Here is a 15,075-nt window from a genome sequence, read left to right on the forward strand (position 1 = left end):
TGGTCAGGAGAATATTTGTTTTTAGACCATCACCATGCTTGTGCTGCTGGTGCCCATCCCTGTCCAACAAGATGACAATCTGTGAGACAGGCCTATGTCAGGGCACACATGCATGATCTGTGTTTGGCTATGACAACAAAAATCTGCATTAGGGATCTATACAACAGTACAGTTGGATACTTAGGGCGAGGGCACACATCCATAAACATGCAGAGGCCTTTTCTGTCCCAAAACACATCAATCATCAATGAAGAGACTCTTTCATTTATAAGACAGACATTTTGCTTTGCCAGTGCATAATTAAACATGATATTCAGGAAGGGAAAGCTTGTCAATATCGACTTTAAAGCACATTTGTCAAAGTGCTTGCTGATAGGTAAATAGGTTGACAGAGAGTAAGCCAATGTATTTATTATTTTATAAATTAAAAAAAACAGTAAGCAAACCTAATGAGAAGACCTTGAGGGCAACTTCACAAATAGGTGGATTAGATGGCACAGGTGAGAGCCACATAGAGAAACTGCCGAAACATTGCAGTACTTCCAGGTCCGCAAAGTGAAATTCCCTTCACAAAAAGAGCTCCTCAGATCTTGCTCCCCAATCGAATCATAAAACGGTGTTCATATATGGAGTTGACACATTTTCAAACTAGTTACCACCTCGACTGGCTTTCAAAAGTTCTCCCATATCTGAAAAAAAGGTTTTCCTTAAAAATAACTCTCTTAGCACTTTGCTTGCTGGTGAACAGCAAGCAAGGGTGTTAAGAGAGCTCTTGTTAAGGGGAAAGAATGTTTTCAGAGAATTCTGTAAGATTTTTTTTTGCATAATTATTTTTCCTGCCAATCTAACTTGAGTATGTCTTTTTTTTAAAGTTTGCAAATGTTACGAAATTCTGGAGGATAGAAAAATTGTAACTTATACCAGGACAACAGAGAGGAGTACTCTACGTTTTTGGCGTCCTCGCATCACACGCAGCGTCTCAAGGGCCAGTGCCTAAAGCCATAAGGGATTTTATACAACCAGGTGTAGATTTTTTTTTAAACTATGCAAAAATACTTTTTGCATCTAAGTGTAGGCCTTATTAGCAACATATTTGGATGTAGATATGAAACAGTTCAAACTGTTTAAACTAAATGGAAATTCTCATTGGAAATTAAATTGGGAATAATGGCCACAAAGTCTGCCTGTTTTACTCCATAGCATCCACGCTGGTATAGCTCTGATGGTTACTGTTGGGGTTTTACGATAAGGTTTGAGTGTAAATTTCCTAGGTAGTATTAGAGGGCCTCATAAAGGCCCTTACCCTTTAATTTCCCCTTTTCCTACCTTTGTCCCTTACCTTTACTGACCATCACTGCAGAGCCAGAATGGAGCATTTAACAAAATGTGTAAGTGTTGCTCTCTGGGTCATTCTTAATATCAGGGTGACAGTTCAGAAGATGTTTGAGTTTTTTAAAATGAAACCGACCTTGCGATATACATATTTCGAAAGCGCCTGATACCGAGCGCCCATAATAATATATACAAAGTGAAGCACACTTCAGCGGCCGCATCTTTTAGTACAAACAACAGGGCCATTGAGAAACAACGTCTGTGCAACTTAGAATTCCAAGTGACAGCTCTGAAACATAAGCTGACTGTAGAGTTAGACAGAAAAGCACTGGAAAGAAGTATCAGAAGAAAGACAATGACACAAACTATTTACAATAAGTGATCCGTCCAACTGGCCAAAGGTTAAAGATGGCGGAAGCCAGAGGACCTAAACTTGCTCAAAGTAAACACTGGGGTTGGTCGACTGAGATTTTGCACTGACCTGAAAACTGTTCAGTACAGGCTTTCCAAGTCTTGCAACTGTTGCAAATTACTGTCAGAGTTACTGAGGCAACAGCAGAGTGAGTGAGGTTTCTACACAGCACTCTCCACAAGGCCTCGAACATCAGGGGAAAAGCAACATATTAAAACAAAAACATGTTATTAAAAAAACTGTGCGGTTTAAACAATCATAGACTTGAGAGAGGGAACAGCATACAACAAGGAGGCTCAAAATAAGGCCCCAGTAATCGATACTTGTTCGTGGCTGTACCTAACCATACGTCAATGATCATTGAAGGTTAACTGTTGCATTTAATTCTGACACGTGGAGCATCCTGCCCCCTGCAGGTAGTCGTTACGTCTTGTTCTACTTCTGCCTCATGGTCACCTGCGTAATTATGTGCTCAGACCCGATTGCAATAGTTGTTCCCTGACTTAAAACAGTCTTAAACTGGTTTTAACCGAGGAAAACCCCTATGATGATCAGGTGAGATAGGCTTAAGACAGAAAATGCTGTCTCGAGCAAGGAATGAAACCTCCATAATATAGGTCTTTTAGTCTTAGGACAGCCACAAGACTATATTAAGCCAGGAAAGAACACTTAAAACGTACTTAAACCAGGTACAACCATTGTAAACGAGACCTGGCTGTCTTAGAATTGTCAAAGAAATGCCCTAAGCTGAGAAAACGTTTGAAGACTGCCTTACATCAGAACAACAAAAGCTTTATAAAATTGTGCTTGCAGATTCCACAAGTGGTGTCAGTTATAAATGTTGTTAGATTGCCGAATAGAACCAGGATCTCAGCTCTTATACCATCAGCACTGGCACCTACAACAACTACAAAAATATATTTATGGATTGTGGTATTGTTTAATTTGTTGGTTTAGATTATATGTTATTTCTTTCCCAGTTACCGCCCATCTCTATGTCTTTCTCCCATCAGATGCAAGCATAGGCTACTGTTACAGAAGTGTGGCTATCTGTACCATTGCTTCTCCATAGCTACATGCTCACCAGGATGTATTTGGCATCAGAAGCATCATGGATGTCCATGGAGTGGTCCATTTTATTGTTTTGGTACTTGTGCTCTGTTGAAACAGGTGATTTGAGTGGTATGCGTTCTCTGTAGATAACACTGAACCATTGTGAAAATGGTCTATTGTTAGGCCTGTCAGAATAAAGGTTGTCTTCCCCCCAAAAACGTTTTGCCTTTCTCCTCCATAATTTTCGGATCTCGTTTTTGTTGGCCTTAGTACTCTTTGCACTTTACCATTGCTAACCAGTGCTAATGTTTGCATGCTCACTCCTTTAAAACAACATGGTAATCCCCATTTGGCATATTAAATTTATGTGTACATCCCTAGTAAAGTGGTACTACCTGTAAATTAAATGCTACTAGAGGGCCTGCAGCACTGATTGGCCCACCCACTTAAGTACCCCTTTGCACTTGTTTTAGGCCAGCCATTGTAGTCTGTGCAGTTTAAACTGTCATTTTGACCAGGCAAAATAAACCTTTTGCCAGGCCCAAACCTTCGTTTTTAAGACATATAAGTGACCCCTAGGGCAGGCTGTAAACTGCCCACAGGGACAGCCCACATGGCTGGATGCAATGTATTTAAAATGTATGTAAATGTATTGGCATTTATATAGCGCACTACTTACCCGTAGGGTCCCAAGGCGCTTCGACCGCTGCGAAACCCTTCCTGCCTTCCCTGAGAGATGGTCCCTTAATGGGTATCTCCAGGGTGAGACCAGGCATCCCCGGCGGTCTGGTGGGGCCGTTAGTGAAGATGAGGCAAGCTAATGCCCAGAGTTGCCGAGTGTGATCGCTGATCAGAGTGGGCACCGAGGTGAGAGAATTATCAAGTCCGCTGACCCTGGTCCAGAAACCTGCCGCGCCGGGAATCGAACCCTGGTCCCGGGCCGTCCTCTGCTCTCGGGTCTGCCGCCTCTAACCAGTGAGCCACACTACTTCACTTAGGACTTGTACTTTCAAATTTTACATATCCTAGTAGTAAAAAACTCAACTTTGTTTTTCATGACTACAAGGCCTACCTCTTCCATACGATAACACTGGAGTTACCTTATTGCATTTAATAAGGATAACTGCCAAAGGGGAACAGATAACCATCACAAAAAAGGTGGATTTGCTATATCCGATATACACAAACAATACCATATGCCTATATATGTTACCTATTGAGTGCAACCTTGGTGTGAAATGCTTATCCACCTTAAGCATTAACCTTAGACAACCTGCACACCAGGAAACTCGACTACGGGAAGATTTGAAAGAAGGAACTCTGGCGTTTTTCGATGGAACTTATCATGGCTCTGGAGTAAAACTAAAAGGAACTCTACTGCGACTATTGCTGATGTTTTCAAGGATAGAGATAATGTAAGGATCATTGAATATACAAGTGTTGGCAAATGCAGTGCCGAACATATTGGAAATCTGCCTTGAGGAAGCCTGCAGGGGCAAAATGTGCGTCGGCTGTGAAGCACTTGTTTTTAAAAGAAATAAAATCTCAAACTTGTCTAAACTAAGGGGCTCCATTATATTGAAAAGAAGCGTTTGTGCAAAAACTTGCATTAAAGAATGGTGCTGAATGCACAAGGATTATAGAGACTGGACATGATGTGCGCTGGTGTTTCTGTTTTCTAGGGAACAGATAACCAGTTCATGTTAAGTGTCTTTAGAATTGTAATGAAAATTCCTCTTTTATGGTCGGATTTGAATTATAATTTTGAAAATGCCTCTTTTAGAAAGTTGGCTTTTTCCTTCCTTAGCCATTAAGTGCATGTAGCCTGTTTCTGTGTCACATGACTGGGTGTAGTTGACAGTTGGTCTTTGTGAGCCCTACTTACATTTAAATAGGCTAGGTCCTGCTTCACACAAAGGATTGAATACCCCCTGTAGTTAGTCTGGAGCCAGATCAGGGGCTGCAGGAAACCTGTGCACTTCAAAGGGAAACCTTTAGAAGCTTCTCCCAATTCAAGGGAGCCACCAGTTATAAATATGGGACCTCAGACACCAACTCTTCAGTACTTCTGGACCTGTGGAAGACTCTGCCGGGAAGAAGGACTTCTGTACCTCTGAAAGGACTGCCACTGCTGGACTACTGACCGGAAGGATTGCCGCTTGCTGTCTGGCATCTCTCTTGCCTGGGTGAGAAAGACAGGACCTGTAACTTGTGCCCAGGACAACCAGAGTGACGCTAAGGGCTAGCCTCTTGTAACCAGCACCTGGACTCTGCAACTGTGAGTACTACGCTGCCAAGCGGTGCCATCCCAGTCCTGGACCCTTGGAAGTGGCCCTGAAGGTGATTTGCCAGTCCATCTGTGGACCCAGCAGAACCGAAGCATCACTTCGGCTGCACAGCGCAATCCCAATCAGAACTGACTCATCGCCTTTGTTGCATGGAGTTTCCTATCGCAAGGACTTTGCATTGCTTTCACAGCCTACGCCTCATCTGAACCACCGCTGCATCACGCATCATTGAAGCAGACCCTCTCATTGCAAGTCCCTTATCCATGGCACCTTCAGTGACGACAGAAGACTTTGCATCACAAGCCCCACAGCTTCTTCAAAATTAGCCAGCGTGTGACACATCCTCGATGGCGGACCTTACATGACAGCTCGCAATTCCGCATAACTGATGCTGCGCGAGACGCAGCTCTGACCCGGATATTGCATTCACATTGGCTGCATGTTGAATCCTCGATGCAGAACCTCACAATCCTCTGTGGATTTAAGGTACTCTTGGTCAGTGGTCCTAACCTGGGTTCCGGTAGCTGGCCCTTGATCCATCGCATTCAGTCTGAACTTGTGGCTTTGTCCCGGTCCGATGCGACCAGATACCAGAGTTGGAGCTCTGTGCTTTTTGATGCTAGTTTTACTGAATTCTTTAAACCTGCATATCTATGGTTCTACCTATTGGATTTTTGTCCTTATGGTCTTGTTTTATTTATAAGAAATTACTCTATTTTGCTAATGTGGTGTGAGATTTTCCTAGTTTTTTGTTTACACTTATTACTGTTTGGAATGTTGCATAAATTCCTTACACACTACCACCGAGTTAAGCCTGACTGCTCTGTACCAAGCTACTTGATGGTTGAGGTTAATTTAGGGTATGCTTTTTACCTCACCCTGACAAGGTTTGTGGTTGCTGCATGAGTAAGGTTTCACCTCTCTCAATCAGTAATCCAATTTCTTGCAACTATCTTGTGAACTTGTGCATTCCATGTTTGAGGAATTGCTGGACTGGCGATTTTAGAAGCTAGGCATTGTTCAAGGAGATTGCTGCATTGGGGTGGTTTTGCAGTACTTAGGGCTACCGGAGGCCTTCAGCAGCTGTTGTGGCAGCCAAACCAACTCCAACCCTACTATCCACAGGGACAAAACATCTGAGAGACAGAATGCAGATGAAAAAGAGAGAAATAGAAAAATAGGGAGAGAATGAGAGAAAATGCACTACCATAGAAAAGAATGAACAGAAATGTGTACAGAAAAGTAGAGGAAATGGAAATCAGTCAATTGTTCTTGCTTTACAATGCCAATTTGGCTCCGGTTTTGGGTCTGCCAATGTAGTAGAACTGCGGTACATGCACTGTCAAAGCCAATAGCTGCGGGGCCATCATGTAGATGTTATTTTGTTTACACAGAGGATAGCTGTCACATTGCATCTGTTTGGAAGATGATGGCCATCTTTGAACGGTATAACAATAAGTACACACAATAACATTCCAAGGTGGCAGACCAGTGCATCTAAATATAGTGTGGAGGTCATCCATGAACAGCATAACAATATAATGGTATATCATTATTATTATAAGTAAGCCACCACGTTGAGTTTACAGGCAGCCTGCTAACCAGCTTTAAAGTATGTAAAATAAAATTCCAAATGGCTGCCTGCACAATTGCACGAGCACTACAAACCCAAAGGTGTGCAGTGAGCAGCAGATGGAGTGTAAGGAAAGAAAGACTGGGGAAGGGAGAAGAGCGAGAGACAGAGCTACAGCAGAGTTTGGTGTCAACAGTGGAGGGAGGGAGAGCAGCATTCCAATCCCAAGACTTTTAAGCAAATATATTCGAAAGTTTTACTGAAAAATGCACAGATGACCACGTTGTTCCCAAAAGGTAAACTTCTTACTATGGCTGCTTTCCACTGCCAGTCAAGGTCTGTTGGGTGTCAGTGGCTGTGTGAGATGTTTGAGTGTCTTTTCTCCACCAGAGCAATGGAAGACACTTCTCTGTGCAAGGATGCTTATGTGGATAATCCAAGAATCTAGAAACACCTCAATGTTTGTTTCAGATCATTGTAGTAGGTATGTTGGGCCCTTCTGATGGGTGGCATATATGCCGTGGACACAAAGCCATGGTTTTATTGTTTTTCAGTCCAGATGTGGCATCAGGCCATGCAATGCTTCCAGCATTGAGACTGCAACCTGGGTCTGCGAGATTATTTACTCATAGTTAAATCTTGACAGCAACGTAGCAACTACCAGATGACTGAAGTTAAATCCCCCTTCAACACAACTGTGTAGGAGAAACATTCCTGCTAGGTTCCAGGTGGCACCCACATATTTTACTACACATAATGCAGGAGCTGGAAAGAGGAGTTGTATTCAGGAAGGTAGCTGAGTTTCAAGTAGGGTCCTGGATCAGTTTTTTTTTTATCAGCATAAGAATGGAAGGTGTGAAAAGTGTCCAAGATCAATCACCAGTGCATTACTTAAGCAGACTAAAATAAAATCAGAAACAGAGATTACTATCCCTAGAGTTGATCAAAATGCACCCGTCATAAAAAGAGGTCAACTCTTACTTCACCAGCAAACGTAAATTAGCACAACTACTATTTACTAAGGGCTTTCAATTGCTGAAATAAAGGTTGAAACAATTAACACACCCCAACGAATGCCAGAGGCACTCAGGGGCAGGTTTACTACTTCTGGCGCATCTCTGCTGATCAGCAGTGATGCGCCAGAAGAGTTGCGACACATCTGCCCACCTATGCGTCACCAATGATGCGCCGCATTTACAATGCTGCACACCGTGGCGCACGGATGGGCAGATGCTTGTCACATGTGCCCGGCGGAAAGGCGGTGCATTGCTGGAGTCGCGTTGCAAGCGCGATGCAGCTCCAGCAAGGCTCGGGTGCCTCTATACCCAACATGCTGCGTCAATCCTTATGCCTGCTTCAAGCAGGTGCAGGGTTTTGACGCAGAATGGCCGTAAAAGTGACTGAGTGAAATCTTGTAGATTTCACTGAGCCACTTTTCGGAGGCGTTCCTGCGCCGGAACGCCCCCCCCGTGCAGGAACGCCCACATGTGGCGCAGGCTTTACAACGTGAGGCATCTCCCTAGATGCATCACGTTGTAAATACCCTGCAGCATGGTGCTGGCTTTGCGCCGCCGCTGCGTTACCAAAGTGATGCAACGGTGGCGCAAATGTGCCGTACGGGGCTTGTAAATTTGCCCCTCAATGTGTGCCCATCAAACTAATACGTATCTTGCTCCCAACAGCAATTCCAGTGACTCACAGAAAGAAATCGCTACCATCAACGTGCAAAACATATATTAGTTCAGCCAAATATCTTGGGCGAAATACAGTTGATGTGTTTACATATAATTGGATGTAAAAAAAATTAAATGTGACCTTGAGTAATGTTACTGGTGCTCATGTAAATCACTCCAATAACATGAGATCGAGTTTGTGCTACATAAAACTGGATACAATTTTGTTGTAGGGGTTTTTAAGCACTGGACTATTTGAAACTGGTTAACCACTCACTATCATTAGCGCCCTACAACGCAACTGTTATGAAAACCAATCAAAATTAATGCAGTATGTTTGGCCATATGTCTACAGGAGCGCCACTGGAGATTCCTTAGGTGTTTAGAGGCTTCACACCAGCTTTGCAGCTCAGCTATATCATGCAGTGAATCCTTAGCGGTCCCGTTTTTTTTAGACGGCCGCCATTTTGTACTTTGCACTAAGTGCGCACCCTCCTTTGCTCACTGACTCACTTACTTGCAACAGCTTGTCCGTTTGTTTGCTCCTTTAGTGCCTCATCAGTATAAGTCTATACTACAGTGATGTCTTCTATTTTCAGTAACTTCCCCTGTACTCTATAAATGCAGCAGATTACGTGTTGCTATCTGGTCACTGCAGCTGCCACCATGTCTCGCCTCAAATGTTCTTTTTCTGCATGACCTTTGTATATTATGGCAACGGAGGTTTCTCTCTTGTTTATCTCCTGCTAGTTGGTGCTGTTCCTGACCTGTGAAGGACACCGTGATTTAAAACGCTGTCCCCTACTACTTCACTATGTGGCTCACTGTGGTTTTTTGAAGTCGTGTTCGCTTCAGTTTATGAAGGCTGTGGATACCATAACTCTCTCCTCTCTTGTGCTCTGGTGTGCTCGCTGCCTGAGGGGTGGTCCCTTTCGCCTTCAAGACACTTGTTGTTCACTCATTTAATGGCTTCCCTTTGCATACAGCGGAGTACCCCTGTTTGCGGATGAGCACTTCATTGGTTTTTGCTTCGTCAGCTGCAAGTTCTGGATTTTAACCTCTTTGCCTTTGCTGTGTTATGAGATTTGCTCTGCCTCTCATGTATGTCCAGCACTTTGCTAATAATTGTGCTCTCTCAGGGATACACTTTGCTTCATCCCTCTTTCAAGTTATCCCATGACTTTTTGCTGCAATTCATATTGGGTAACCCCCCATTTTTCCGTGCATTTTTCTTCTACAACTGTTTGACTGTGCCACTATAATCTGCAATATATGGGTAGGCTCAAGTCTCTGTCACACCTACCTCATTCAACAAAGACTGTTTTTGTTAAGAACTCTAAAGTCTTCTCAGCCTTTTCAAAGTTAGAGGATTCCCTCACCTCGTCAGGATCGGGCATCGCAATGGAGCCATCCCAACCTGCTTCGGCGAAATCTAACATCAATAGACTGAAAAAAGACCCTGCTTCACCACCTAAACAATCTACACCTGTCTCAATGGAGATACTACTGGACAAAATCAGGTATTTTCGCCCTTTCCTAGAGGAAATTAGATCCCTTCGCCCTTTCATGAAAGAAACCAATGTCAAACTTCAAGCTCTAACGGACAATTGGTCACTGATGGAAACAAGGGTATCTTCAGTTGAGCACTCAGTTACATCCCTTCAGGAGACTTGTTCCACTGTATCCCATCTGATTCTGCTCTTCAACGTCAGGTGGAGGAGTTGGAAAACAGAAATAGGCGGAATAACCTCCTCATTTCGTTCTTACCCAAACTGCTTCGGCTCCCGGAGGGCACAAACCTCAACATCAAGCATGCTCATCGCTTGGGTCGACCACCTACTTCTGCTTCCACTTCACAGAGACCTAGAGGCGTCATTCTTTACTTTTTGGAATACACGGATCTTCTGAAAGTCTTGACAACTGCCAAATCTTCTCCCAAGCTGGCATGGTCTGGTTCCTCTTTGTTTTTTGCCCATGACTATGCAAAGGCTACTGCCAATCGACGTAAGGCCTTCTTGGGTATGAGAGATGACCTTCGTTCGATGGGAGCAAGATATGGCCTTTATCATCCTTGTTTATTCAAAGTCACCTATAACAAGAAGACGACCACCTATGAAGACCCAGTTCGTCTACAGAGTTTCATCAATGCGCACAAGACCTCCACCATGGACTCCTCTGGGCCTTCGTCTTCTTTCCCTGGCTGAGTTGCAGCTCTCTCAGATGCTGTTATGATGTTGCATTTTACTTGTTCTACTTTTTTGAGAAGATTTCATTCATTGCTCTTGACCTTCTTTAAGTTCTGTTGATGTTCATTGTTGTTGATATTCTCGTTTCATTTTTGTTTGTATCCTAATCCCTATTTTTCCTTCTTCGTCCTCGCAGTAATCACTCCTCGTCTGATGTTGTCTCCCCGGCTCCTCGCCTATCCGACCTCGGATGTGTTGCCTTACCCATGTGGTCCCATCCCCCCCCAGCTCCTTCTCATCCTCTCCTTTTGTAGGTATGTTTTCCTTTTTTCCTTCCCTTTTGTTCTTTTTTTGTTTTGCATTCGCCCTTTTATGCTTTCTTTCCCCCACCTATACATTTGTGAAAGTTTTATTTTCTCAGGATCTGCTTGCTCTTGGCACTCATTTCCTCTCCTCATTCACTCTTTTTTACTCTTTCTACTCCTATCATGCTTTTTACCTTCTTCCCTTCTTTTAAACTCCACGACTTTTCTTCCTTTCTTTTCCTCTGTATTAATTCTGCATATTTCCCTTTCTTACCTCCACTACTTCTCTTGGGCTTTTGTCTTCAACTTTACTATTTCGTTTATCATAGGTTATTTTGTATGATATGTCACTGAACATAGTCACATGGAATGTTAAGGGTATTAATTCTCCCATCAAATGCCAACGCATACTGTCCCACTTAGCTAAGCTGAATGTTGATGTAGCTTTATTACAGGAGACTCATCTTTCTGATACCGAATCTGCAAAACTTAAGAGAGGATGGGTGGGTGAGGTTTTCTATTCACAAGGGGATGGCAAACATACTGGATGTAGCAATTCTGTGCCACAAATCTATTCCTTTCTCGATTATTTCCCAAGAATCCGATGATAATGGCAGATGGACTTTTGCAAAGTTAACAATTAGAGGTGTTCCAGTCTCTCTTCTTAATGTCTACGCTCCCACCATGGGTGAACCTCTTTTTTGGGCTAAATTCTCTCAACATGTCACTCGTTTTGTGGATGATAACTTCATCCTTGCCGGGGATTGCAACCATCCCTTGGATCCCTTTGTTGACAGGAACTCTCCTGCTCATTACATACCTAACAAACCACACAAGCTCTTTACCCAGACCATCTCTCACCACAAGCTCATTTACGCATGGCGTTTGTGCAATCCGACTTTAAAAGAGTTCACTTTTTATTCTCCATCCCATCATTTCCAATCATGAATTGACTATATTTTTGTCTCTCACAACATTGCCCAAACCCACAATACCGCTGAAATTGGTCCGATTTTGCTCTCGGACCATGCCCCTGTCTTGATCAGTGTAGATGTTCTCCCCAAGCCTGTTGGGCCCAAGAGGTGGCGCTTTAACAACGCTTTGCTACTGGATCCCAAGTTCACCTCCTCCTTTCATGCCTTTTTTGATGAATTTTTCTTACTTAATGACACTCCTTCCATTTCACAACATACTATCTGGGATACCTTTAAAGCAGCAGCACGGGACTTTATTATTAATTCTGTGGCAAGGAAACGTAAGGCTGCTCGTAAATCTACTAAAGATCTCCTGTGTGACATTAAGAGACTGGAACACGCCTACTTTACCTCACACTCACAAGACAGCTTGGTTGCTCTTGTAGCAGCCAAAATGAGTTTTAACAAAAAATCCACGGAGGATGCCTCCCTATACCTGCTGAAGTCTAATGCTAACTTTTATGGAGGAAGAAACAAGGCCGGGAAGATTCTTGCCAATTACCTGAAGGTGAAACATAACAAATTGAATATTGAATCCATATATGATGCTGACTCTGTTCTCAAACACCAAGATGCTGACATTCTCACTGAGTTCTCCCATTTTTACAAGACTCTGTCCTCCTCTGAAACCCAACCTTCTCCCCAATCTCTTACACACTTCTTCTCCACCATCCAGAAACCTGCCCACTTTCCTCTTGACCTCTCTCATTTAGAATCAGACATTTCTCAGAAGGAACTAATTACTGCCCTCCAACACCTTACGCTAAACAAAGCCCCGGGGCCAGATGGCTTCACTGTTGAATTCTACCTTCATTTCTCCAAGCTCCTTATTCCTAAACTGCACTCTCTTCTGGGGTCATTCCATACCCTTGGCCGCTCCTCTGGATCCTTCTCCGATGCTCACATTTGCTTGATCCCCAAAGAAGGGAAAGATGTAAAGTATTGTAAAAACTATAGACATATCTCCCTAGTGAATATCGACTATAAAATATTTGCTAAGTCGTTGATGGTGCGCCTGGATCTCTTGCTCCCCAACCTTTTGGGTGAAGAACAATCTGGGTTTGTGAAGGGCCGCTTTATAACTGACAACACTAGATTACTATTCAATATCTTGTCAAAATCCTCACGCTTAAAGCACCCCCTCGCAGCGATAGCCCTGGATGCCGAAAAGGCGTTTGACAGGGTCGAATGGTCTTACCTTTTCCATACTCTCAAATGGTTTGGTTTTGGTCCCAATTTTATCTCCCTGGTTTCTCTTTTGTACTACCGCCCACGCACAGCAGTTTGTGCGAACGGCCAGGTCTCATCCTTTTTTGACCTTGGCAGGGGTGTACGCCAGGGTTGTCCCCTCTCCCCTTTCCTTTTTAATTTGGCCTTAGAACCCTTTTTGTCCAAACTGCGTCAAAATCCTAACATTCATGGTTTTCAGACTACGAATTCCCACATTAAACTTTCTGCCTATGCAGATGATATCTTACTCTTCCTCTCTAACCCCACAGTTTCAAATTCCAGCTTTCCTGGAGGAAGTACCGAGTTACTCCCTTATCTCTGGTTACAAACTTAACAATGACAAACGTGAGGTCTTGCCCCTAACGAAATTTACCTTTAAGGCCGACTTTAGTGCCTCCAATTTCTCTTGGAGCCCATCGCATATCAAATATTTAGGTTTGCACATCACCCCTTCCATTTCTGACACTATCTTCCTTTGCCTGACAAAATGTATTCAAATGTTATCGGATTTAATGACTAGATGGCACCCTCTTTACCTGTCTTGGTGGGGTCGCCTTGACACCATTAAGATGATGTTGTCTCCTATAGTCCTTTACACCATTTCAAATATTCCTGTCTCTATTCCCTTCAATTTTTTTAAGAAAATCAACAAGGTTGTGACTTAATTTTTATGGAAATACAAGAAACCCCGGATGTCCCTCGCTAGATTGATTCATCCTGCATCCGAGGGTGGAGTTAACTTCCCAGATTTCCCGGCTTATCAAAAAGCCTTTCTGCTGCGCCAAGCCTCCTACTGGTTACAGGATCCTATCTCTCCATGTCCTCTGTGGGTTAGGGTTGAGCGCCTTTTTCTCTCTCCCTTCTCGTTTGCGGGGTATTTATCTTTTTCCCATAAACCATCTTCGATTCCCACTCTCATTCACAAATTTACCACTAAGCTCCTCCTCTCCTCCAAACCCCCTCCTCCCACTTCCATTGCCGACCTCCTCTCCTCCACAATTTGGCATAATAACTATATCTTAATTCATGATAAGCCCTTTTACTGGAAGTCCTGGAGACGAAAAGGCTTAGTTTGGGTATCGCAATTATTTTCACAATCTACCCTTCTGCCTTTCTTGACTCTGTGCTCTTCCTTTGCTCTACTTGCATCGTTTGCCCCCAAGTACCTTTTACTCAAAGCTGCTGTGATGGCTTCGTATGCCCGGCTACTGCAAGCACAGACACCTTCCTCCTACCCCACATGTGCTACACGACTTCACTCTCTCCTTCGCACTACACCCAAAGCTACCACTCTCTACAAATACCTTCATGCTCACAAATCTATTAGACCCAAGTCTAGGGTAGAGGAACAGTGGGAACAGGACTTTGGCACCACTTGGGCTATTCCCGTCCGGGACAAAATATGGACCAAGATTCGTAAATCGTCCAGAGCGGCAACCCTAACGCAATCTCTGTTTTTCATCTACAACAGGTTGCTCCACACACCCTTTACCCTCAATAAGAGGTTTTCCGCCATCCCGGATGTGTGTTGGTCTTGCTCCTCCCCGCAAGCTACCCTGTTCCACTTGCTGTTTACTTGCAAATCTGTACATGAGTTCTGGTTACAGATGTGGGCTCAAATTAATGTCATTTTTTGCACTCAAATTCCTTTCTCTCATGCTCACATCTTCCTGGGAAGTCTTTCACCTTGCTGGGAGGATGTTGACATCGACGTTCGCATTGTTGACTTATTGCTGGCTGTTGCGTTCCAGCAGATCACGGTTCATTGGAAGGCTTCATCTAGCATCTCCTTTAAAGCGTGGTGGTATAATGTTTGCCATAACCATAGGCTGGACACTACTTTTGTCTTCCCTACTGCAATGGCTGCTAAGCGTGCAGAATTATGGCTTCCTATCACGATATACTTAGATAAGTGTGCCCTACGTTCTTTCCGTCCACAGCCTACTCAACAGGAAGTCTCTTAACCACCTTGAATGCCCTTCGCAGTTCATTTCTTTTTTACCTTTGTTCTTACCTGTTCTTTGAATATTTCTACTTGATTATATATAT

This window comes from Lissotriton vulgaris, chromosome 9 (genome assembly GCF_964263255.1).
Source record: "Lissotriton vulgaris chromosome 9, aLisVul1.2, whole genome shotgun sequence".
NCBI lineage: Eukaryota > Metazoa > Chordata > Amphibia > Caudata > Salamandridae > Lissotriton > Lissotriton vulgaris.